Source organism: Cibotium barometz, chromosome 42 (assembly GCF_041138505.1).
Source record: "Cibotium barometz isolate CiBa-2024 chromosome 42, ASM4113850v1, whole genome shotgun sequence".
Classification (NCBI taxonomy): domain Eukaryota; kingdom Viridiplantae; phylum Streptophyta; class Polypodiopsida; order Cyatheales; family Cibotiaceae; genus Cibotium; species Cibotium barometz.
In genome coordinates this window covers 21984653-21994264 of record NC_141087.1, presented here as the reverse complement: position 1 = coordinate 21994264, position 9612 = coordinate 21984653, and positions in this window count along the sequence as shown.

The following is a 9612-nucleotide window of genomic DNA, read 5'->3' as shown; positions in this document are numbered from 1 at the left end:
CGTTTAGGGTTTTTTGTTTATGTATGGATGAAATAAAGCTTGTTTTTAACCATTGGGTAATCAATCTCCATCAATCTTTTGCCCAAAGGGTAAAACTAGGTGGAAAACCATTAGTGGGTTTCCCAAAACCATAAAACCACCTTCCTCTTCACTAATCTTCTTCCTAATCTGTCTGTACGGATTGAAAGAGCAAGGAAAGGAGCGTTGAGAGCCATAATCAGAATTGCTAAACCTTCCCTTTGCTCAGTTTCTATAATAGAGGGATGAGAATTGTTCAAGAGTTGTTTTCAAAAATTACTTTTAATTTTTATTTATTTTTTTCTCCTCAGTTGATGCGCTGGGCGCAAGCTTAAAGTAATATATATATATATATATATATATATATAATTAATTTTTTAATCTCTCTCTCCCTCCTTCATACCCCGGCGGGCGAGCGCTGCGAATTCAGGGAGGGGAGGAATTTTCAGATTAGCGCGAAATCCAGGAGGCGCTGAATTTTTTCTCTCAATCCGGCCGACGATGCCGAGCGCTGCGAATTCAGGGGGGGAGGAATTTTCAGACCATAATTTATTGAGGCTTTAAAAAGCTTTGTTATTACAAAGCTTATATTAGCTAAAAGCTTTATAAGCTTAAAATGTTTATTTTTATTTTTATATTAGATGCAATAAATTTTTTCGTGGGCTGTTTCCTTTTTGCGCTCCAGCGCTTGGCGTTGGTGGGCATTGGCCAAGTTACAAGCTTTATAGTAAAGCTTTCATAAGCTTTTTAATAAGCTTAATAAGTTTAATATTAAAAGCTTTATGAGATAAAGCTTAGTATAAAGCTTTACAAATGAGATCAGTACAAAAGAATTTTTTTTTGACTATTTCCATCATATTTTATGGAAAAGGATCCCATGTACATATAGTTAGTTTAGATTTCTTCTACAGATTTTTAGAATTTACCTTAAGAGAAATTTTGAGACTTTAGTCAAATTCTTGTGAATAATGTTGTTTTCTAAATCCTCATGAAGTCCGAATAATATAAACAGCTTGTTTTAGTGAAGATATCATTAAAATGTTGCTTTAATCTACGGCTAGTTTTCTAATTTTAAAGAGGACATGGATTATTTCTTGAAAAATTATGCATTTGTGTATTGAGCTAACTTGGCAGGATTCACATCTAGCTCGACGTTCCATATGAGATAAGAAACCCTATCTTTTTTCTTGTTTTAATTTTTCCTATTCCTTTTAATTGTCAGGAAATGGGTGAATATCTACAGCACCGTTGTACTATTCAGGAATAGCTTGATTCTCTCCATATTCTTTTGAATCAAGAACAAGAGCATCAGGACAAATTTCAAAGAAAGATTGAACGACATCTGTCTAGAATGAACAAATATATTAAGAATAAAGTTAAAACTATGGAAGCAACTGATATGCATAGTCCGACCAATGACATCGTATCCAAGCTGTCTATTGTCAAGTGTTTCAGGTGTAAGATGATGGGACATTATGCTAAATCTTGCCCAACTAAAAAGAAGAACCAAATTGCACCAAAGGACATGCTTGACACCAAAGAGGTTAACACACTCGACACATTAACCAAAGGTGGAGGTATGTGTAAAAAAATTATTTATTGTATTCAATTTCTTGTTTGCTTTTGTATATGTTTTCTAAATATTCTTTCCTTCTAGACCTAGTTAGAAAACTTTAGCTCCTGAAAAGAATTTTAGACGCCTTGACCTAACTAGAAAGATCGAGACAAGATTAGCAAAAGTTATCTTCAAGATCTAGTTGCCCAAATTCAAGTAAAAATGATTGCTAGACATTTCATAGAAGACTAAGACCAATTTGAAGATTCAAGAACCAAGCAAGTTTCTCCAGTCTTTGATTCAAGTTATAAATTGCTTCACCATCGAATTTAGTGATGATGAGAAAAGTAAAGAAATAGCTCTCAAGTGACTAGAAACCAAGCTTAAGTTGTATACCAATCACAATTACGAAGTTTATACCAATTCAAGTAAAGTTTTGTTTAAATTTTCAAGTGTTCTAGTTTAAGATCTATCCAAGTACAAGATTCTTTCTAGACCAAGAATTGCTCTAAGTCAAAGATATATTCAACCACAAGATTTAAACCCCTTAAGAACAAGATTTATTCAAGAATTGCAATTATGATTAATTAAAGACTAATCTCTCAATTTTCGTCCAATTCAAGTATTTTTAATCTAAGCCAAGATTCATTCATTACTAGTATATCAAGTTCTTGCTATCAACTAGGGTGCAAAATGTTTATCTTTCTTCAAGTTCTGATTTCAAGTTTAAAATTAAGCTTAAGATCAAGATTCCCTTTTAGATTTCATTGTTTACAAGTAAGATTCACAAATTCAAGAATTATAAACCTATTCAAAGATTATAATTTTTGAATTTAGTTAGACAATTACAAGATTAAGATTAAGATCAAAAACAAATCTCGAGAATTCATCAAGATTAAGATCAAAAACAAAGTTAGACAATTACAAGAATAAGATCAAGAACAAATCCCTAGAATTCATCAAGTTATTAACAGTAATGTAAGTGATTATTTTTCAATCTTAAGTTGATAAGAATTTCCATTTCGACCTAATTCATTTTTTGGAATAAGACTTGTAGTCTAATTTTAAGGATAGAGAAAAGTTATGTCAGAATGAAAGTTTCAGAGGGAATTAGCTACTCCGTCTCAAACTTCTGTTCTTAAGGTAGTGTCGTGTGGAATTAATCTATGGGATGGGACATTAGATTGGTTTCACATGGCTACACCAGCCGTATGTATCTATGTCTTCTATCTTTCACCAGCGAGTGTTTGTATGTGGAAGGTACCTCTGTGGAATGGGACACTTAGATACATTTCACATGCGTTCACTTGTTTGGTTTTATTTTCAGAAATTGTTTGATGAGATGATCTTGTCCTCCACTTGTGCCATAAAGCCATCCACTCATTGATTGCGCAACTGAGGACAGTTGATTCCCAACAGGGGGACTGTTATGATCCATGTTATTTGACGAATGATAGTCATTTAATGGAAACCCGAGAAATTTTTCCGAGCTTATCCTGAGATCCTTTGTTCTTTTCAAACCCAGCAAACCTGCAATTGAGGGCAATTGCAAACTCAAGCAAGAGGGATGTCATGAGAATATATTTTAAGTCCTCTTTAAGAATATTATTTTCCCCTCTTGAGTAATTTGGGGACGCCTAGGTTACTCTTGCGTCATGCTGGCTAGGTTAATATCGTGGGTGACACCACTATAAATATTAATACGTGCGGTATATGACGTATACTTGGGGCCGTCTATGATTATTTCAGTTAGATTTGTATTGGCAGGGTGATTCCTGGAAGTACTTACGCCTGGTAGTCATGAGTTGGTTATGGTTTGTGCCTGTTTAATATTTGTGGGATTAATTTAATTATTAATTGGGCTTATATTTTCAGGTGAAGAAGATTATGAGAATTGATGAATAATGTCGAGGAGAATGTTTCTTATGCGTATCATATTTAGTAACCTTAGTAGTTGATTTTCCATTTTGATACATTGGGAAAAATACATTTATAATGTTGAATTTATTAAAGCCTAAAGGCTTTACCCTAGCCCCAATTTTTAGGACACTCTATTTTTGTTGTGGAAGAGTGTCGTGCTCTCTAAAAGCACACTTTGTATATTTTTGGGGGCTATGGCCTATTTTTGATTGGAAGCCAATAAAAATACTCTTGTGTGGGGAAGGCCACGCACAAGGGGGGGGAAGATTGCACCCAGCATTGTGTTGATGGTGATGTTTTTCTTTCTCTTGCCTTATGTTTTGTTTTATGCTTTAATTTTCAATTTAATTCAAGTAGTTGTTTTAATATTTGATATAACTTATGAGTTTTTGATTATTCTCTCAAGAAGATTAAAGGGTCCCGTTTCACAACCCCCAGTGCTAGACTCGGTCCACGACAAGAAGTTTTTGATTATTCTCTCAAGAAGATTAAAGGGTCCCATTTCACAACCAGTGCTGCTAGACTCGGTCCACGACAAGAAGTGCCCATTCAAACGTCGAATTCTAGGTTATCGAATTCCTGCACCCCCCGAATAAGACGGGACATAGAAAGTGTGGCCAGGATGGGTCAAATATTCTTCCCCACCACCGAGGAAGTAGAGTTAGACCTCAAACAGAGTGGAACGACAGCTACGAGAATTGAGCTTAAGGAAACAAGAGCTTGATACTCAAAGGGTGAGAGCTGAGCAAAAGGAAACGGGAAGTTTTAACCCACTCCAATCACCAGGGAAGGTGCCATAATTGGTTATGGGAAGAAGTAAGTGAGAAATTCCAAACTTGGAACCCATAAACGAGGAATCCAGAGCAGAGGAAGGGTTTACAACCATAGAAGAGGAGGGTAACCTAGCAAGAGTGGCATGTGAAGTAGAGGACCGTCTGTACACCAAAAAGAGATGATCAATCACCCTACGTTCCTACAAGACATGGAAATTCTGATTCAGCAAAGACGTACGGAGGCAACTAATGATGAGTCACTCCAAGGTACAGCGGCTGGACCATCCCATGGACCAAAAATACCTAGAAGGGCCAATACAGGAAGGGGACGAGGTCTAGGAAAGGGGGGAGAAATTCCTCAGAGGCCTAGGATAGATCCAACCATGGACCTTAATGCAGCCACAAGGACAGACCTACTAAATTTGGCGGCGGCAGAGATGGGCCAAGGGATGGTCAGACAACTAGGCATTGTTCTGGAATCCTGACCCTCCCAAATAAAACCACATATCATTTCCAAACTTGTCCAAAAATCCTATGGGGACAGGGATCCTATCCAACATGTAGAGATTTTTGAATCCACATGTGAAACCTCCGAGCTAGTCAGTGATGTGACAATGATTCATGCCTTCTCACTCACCTTAGAAGGAAAAGCTCATAAGTGGTTCCGAACCCTCAAGCCTGAGAATAACGTTAACTTCATAAGACTCAAGAATGTTTTTGTGCCCAGTTTTGCCCAAATTGGTGACAGATGGAGCCCTGTGGCACACTTACATAATATCAAACAAAAGGAAGTTGAGTCGATGCGAGACTATGTGTCTCATCTTAAGCACTTAAATTCAAGGTGCAAACTTCGGGAGAGGTTAACTCATGATGATGATCAGTTATTGCCTTGCTTCTAGAAAGGGGTTAGAGACCACAAAATGCATGATTACTTGGTACTAGCCCGACCTGCTCCTCTTTATGCATGTTGCAAATTGGCAATCAAATATGAAGATAATATGTTGGAATTACCCCAACCGGAAGATGTCAAAACATCTTCAGCAACTACGACTTCACGTGTCTCAAGCCACCAAGAAATTGGAACTCGAAGCAAGAATGTCGGAAACATGACGGTAAGATGAGCTCAGTAATGCCATATTAGAGAAATTGAAAGTAACAAAGGGAAGAGAAACATCTAGGCATGGGCATAATACTCTTTACCCCCACAGGGAATTGTTGTGCTGCTCCACGTGCAGATTAAATCACACTACCACCGAGTGTCCACATTTAAGAGCAAGGCCGTTACTCTATTGTGCCCACTGTGTTAAATTAGGAAATCATGACACTTCAATGTGTAGATATCCAAGATTTCAAACTTTGATCCCCCTCTTCCTTCGATTGGGTGGATCCGGCATCACTCGTATCTTCTTCAGATCCATCTTGGATTGTGACCCTTGTGTCACCCTTACCCACTTTTTTCACTCTTCTCTTGCGGCCAGTTCTAGAAATAGTCGCATCCACTCGGTTCTTTTAATTGTCTCCTAATTGAGCTTGAGGTCTTGTTAGGACGTTGAGTGGTGTGAAATTCCCAGGCTGTACACTAATGGTTCAGATGGTGGCTTAATTAGCAGTAGAAGTTGAACCACTTGCGCGGTATGGACAATCCTTGATCAAATGATCAATCCCACATTTAGTACAGGTGAGTACTGGCATGTCATTGGGCGGAGCCGCCATTTGTTAGGGTTGGTGTGTATGAACCATATTCTTGTTTGGGAACTTGGCGACTGGATGCGGCCCTCCACAGCTAAAGCATTGTGGTGGTTCTCTTCTCAGGTTCAAATTCATGTCCTTGCCCTTCCATTGTACCATGGTTTTGTACCGTGGTTTGAAACACAGGTACTGGTGTGTTATCTGTAGGACGTAATATTTCGGCGTGACCTTTGCCGTTTCTTCGTAGTACTCTCTGCTAAGTTCTACTTCCCTCACCATGTCAACATCTTCTGAGACGGCTCTTCAATCAATACTTGATTGATTTTAGCATGTGGTGGTAGAACTGGGCAAAGATGAAGCGTCTTGTACCTGGAACATCCCCCTAGGTAAGTAGGAAGAGTTGGATTGTCCAACTGTAATAGCGGTGATCTGTACAGGTGGTGCAGGTAAAGCCAATGGGGCTCTAAGTTCTGGTAGCTGTGCAAGTTCGTAGTGTTCACTTGATAACCATAAAAGCCGAGGGATTTTTAAATGTTAACATTTCCATCAGAAATAATTCCTTGGTCGGGAATGTGTTTATCATGCCTGCAAGTTCCATGGAAGAAGAAATGATTCTAGGACGCTCCTGGATCTGTACAAGTAAATGTAATATCCAATGGGAGGAAAGAACAGCAGTGTTAAGCACGGGCAATGAGGTCATGTCCATACCCTTATGGGGCTTGGCAAACAAAGGGAAGCACACCATAACTGATAAACAAATAACGAGTGCAGTGGCAACACCTCAAAAAATAGAACGAGCATCCGTTTCGCGAAGCTTGCCCACACTTGCCCACACAATACCCAACATCTAAGGGTACACGAAAGTGGGTGCCCAAGAATCAACTTAAAGATCAACCAGCCAGAAAGGACACCATGAATGATTTAAAGACCACAAGAAGAACCTGTAAAACAAAATAAAAGCTAGACCTTGCTGACACAAACCGATTGGCAGGACTCCAACCATCCTAAGAAACCTCAAGGGTTCCATAAGCAATGGATCCGAAAGGACTTACGGCTGCGAGCACAAGGATACTATCAAGGAAATACGGCAATATGGGTACTTAAACCCCACTTAGTGGCCAATACCACAAGTAGTTTGAATCATAAAAAAAAGGATGGTAAGAGCATACAACATCAACTCCCAACTCAAGCAAGAACCACGCCAACCCTTGTACGGAGGAAAAAGGAAACTCAGCCGAATAGGATGGGAATTACCAAAGCAACGAAAGTACCCACTTGGGTTACAGAACTGAACAAGGAACCTAAAGGTAGAAATAAACAAGTTCAGCCAAGGAGGCATAGATAGAAGCCCTCCACCAGCAGGCACAGTGATGACAACATTGTTCAGTTAGGTGGAAGGAACAATAAAAAAACTCCCATATAGAGCTAAAATGACTGCATCAACAAATACCCAAAAGTGCCCAGGTGACCCCTTGGCAATAAAACATGTGCATGTTTGACTGCTTGAGCATAAAGGGAAAATTGAGAAGTATTCGATATTATGCATTCCACGTGAAACTGCAGAAAAACGTTCACGCCGTGAACAAAATCCAAAAACATTCACGCCGTGAACAAAATTACAAAGGTTCATGTCGTGAAATAGTAATTTCTCATAGGCCAATCACGTAATGCCATGTGGCATTCTTCATTAAGGTAGCCCCCTTGTCCGATGACTGCATTATAAAATCAAATTTGTTTCCTATTTTTGTCATTTTGCATCATGTGCATTGTATGATCGACTACTATGAATCGCTCCTGATTGCATCTTCGGAGCTCGCCATCTCATTTTCACCTATTCGACCATCTTCTTTTCGTTTTCTTTTTTGTTTTTGTTTTTGGTCTAGCTTGATCCTCTTCTTTTCGTTTTCTTTTTTGTTTTTGTTTTTGTTTTTGTTTTTGGTCTTCTTTCAAAGATTCATCACATCTTGAGTATACACATTGTAATTAGTATAACCAATGACTTCGTAGCACCTTCACATGTGCATCATTAAATAAAATTAAAAAATGAAAAAAATCCTCAGACACAAAAAATCATAACCAACGATGAACAATACATCCTGCACTTTCACGGAAACGCAGGTTCATGTTTCACAAAACCTGTAGTTTCACAGAAACTAATATTTTCACGGCGTGTGTTTTCAATGGCCAGGATTTTCATGGCCTGTGTTTTCACGGCTAGACAGTTTTAATGAAACTAATATTTTTTACGGCCTGTGTTTTCACGACCAAACATTTTCACAGCCAGACATTTTCACGGCTTGTGTTTTCACATAAACTAATATTTTCACGAATAACTTTTTCACGGCCTGTGTTTTCACAGCCACACAGCCACACATTTTCGCAACTAACTTTTTCACAGCCACACATTTTTGCAACTAACTTTTTCATGGCCAATGTTTTCACGCCTGCTTTTTCACGCTTGACCTTTTCACGACCTTACAAACTAACTCTTATCATGCACCTCCATGCCATAACCTTACTATTAACACACCCCAGGACTGTGCCTACATTAACAAACTCTTCAATCCAACTAACCTATTCTCGATTAAAATATTTTTTTAAAAAAGAAAAAGGAAAAGATGATATCAATCCCACCAATCATTAGACTGATCCGATGTGCCTGTATAGATGTCAGCCTCGGAGTCAGAAGCTCACGAGACCCTAGCTACAACTCAAGCCAGCAGCGCTACTAGATCCCTAGCAAGTCAGAGAAGGAGGACAACACAGCCGCCAAAGATGGACTTTTTGGATCCTTGTTAAAATTACAGCAATGTGATGAGCTATGGTGGATCAAATGCTAGAATCAACATCATTAATAAAGTGATTAATAAATAATTAAGATATGATTAGTGAACAAATAGCTTAATGTAGGAATGGATAATAAAAAACCAGCAAATTCTCATTAGGCCAATGCCTCAATTTATAGAGTTTACATCCAAGCATCTAATCCCACTGATTTCTCCTTGATTCACTCCACCTCTCCCAGAATATCTCCACACTTCCTAAATCTTCTCATGCTACCCTTTATTCTCTCTCAGTAGATTCTTCTCACCTTTTCATAGGTTCTCTCACATTTACAGATTCTCTTTTACAGCCTCTAACCAAGGGCTTGTTCCCGCACACACCCTATTCACTTGTATATTTCAACACCTCCCCTCAAGTGAATACTCCTAGCACACCTAGACCCTATACCAAGTTTCTCTCTTATAGTCCGCGAGTGTCTAGCACACCTCCCCTCAAGTGAACTTAGCACACCTGGACCCTGCACCAAGTTTCTCTCTTACTTGATAGTCCGTGACCAGTGTCTCAAGTCCCTAAACTCATAGTCCTTGACACTCTCTCTCTCTATGTCCAAGGCTACTACAAGTGCCCGCCGTGACCTTGACTAAAGTGCTCACACATACATCTACCACGTGGCCTACATCATCGGTGGCTCAAAGGTGGTTTTACTTTGTTGGGGCAAGTTACATTGGGTTGTGGGGTCTCTCTCTCTCTCTCTCTCAGAGATTTTCACATGGCTCCTCACTCTTTGGAGCCTCACATCTTCTCGTCTTCAGTCTTCTTGTCGTGGCAGCTTCTCTTCATGCGTCCATGTATTCCTCTTCTTTCAGTCTTCTT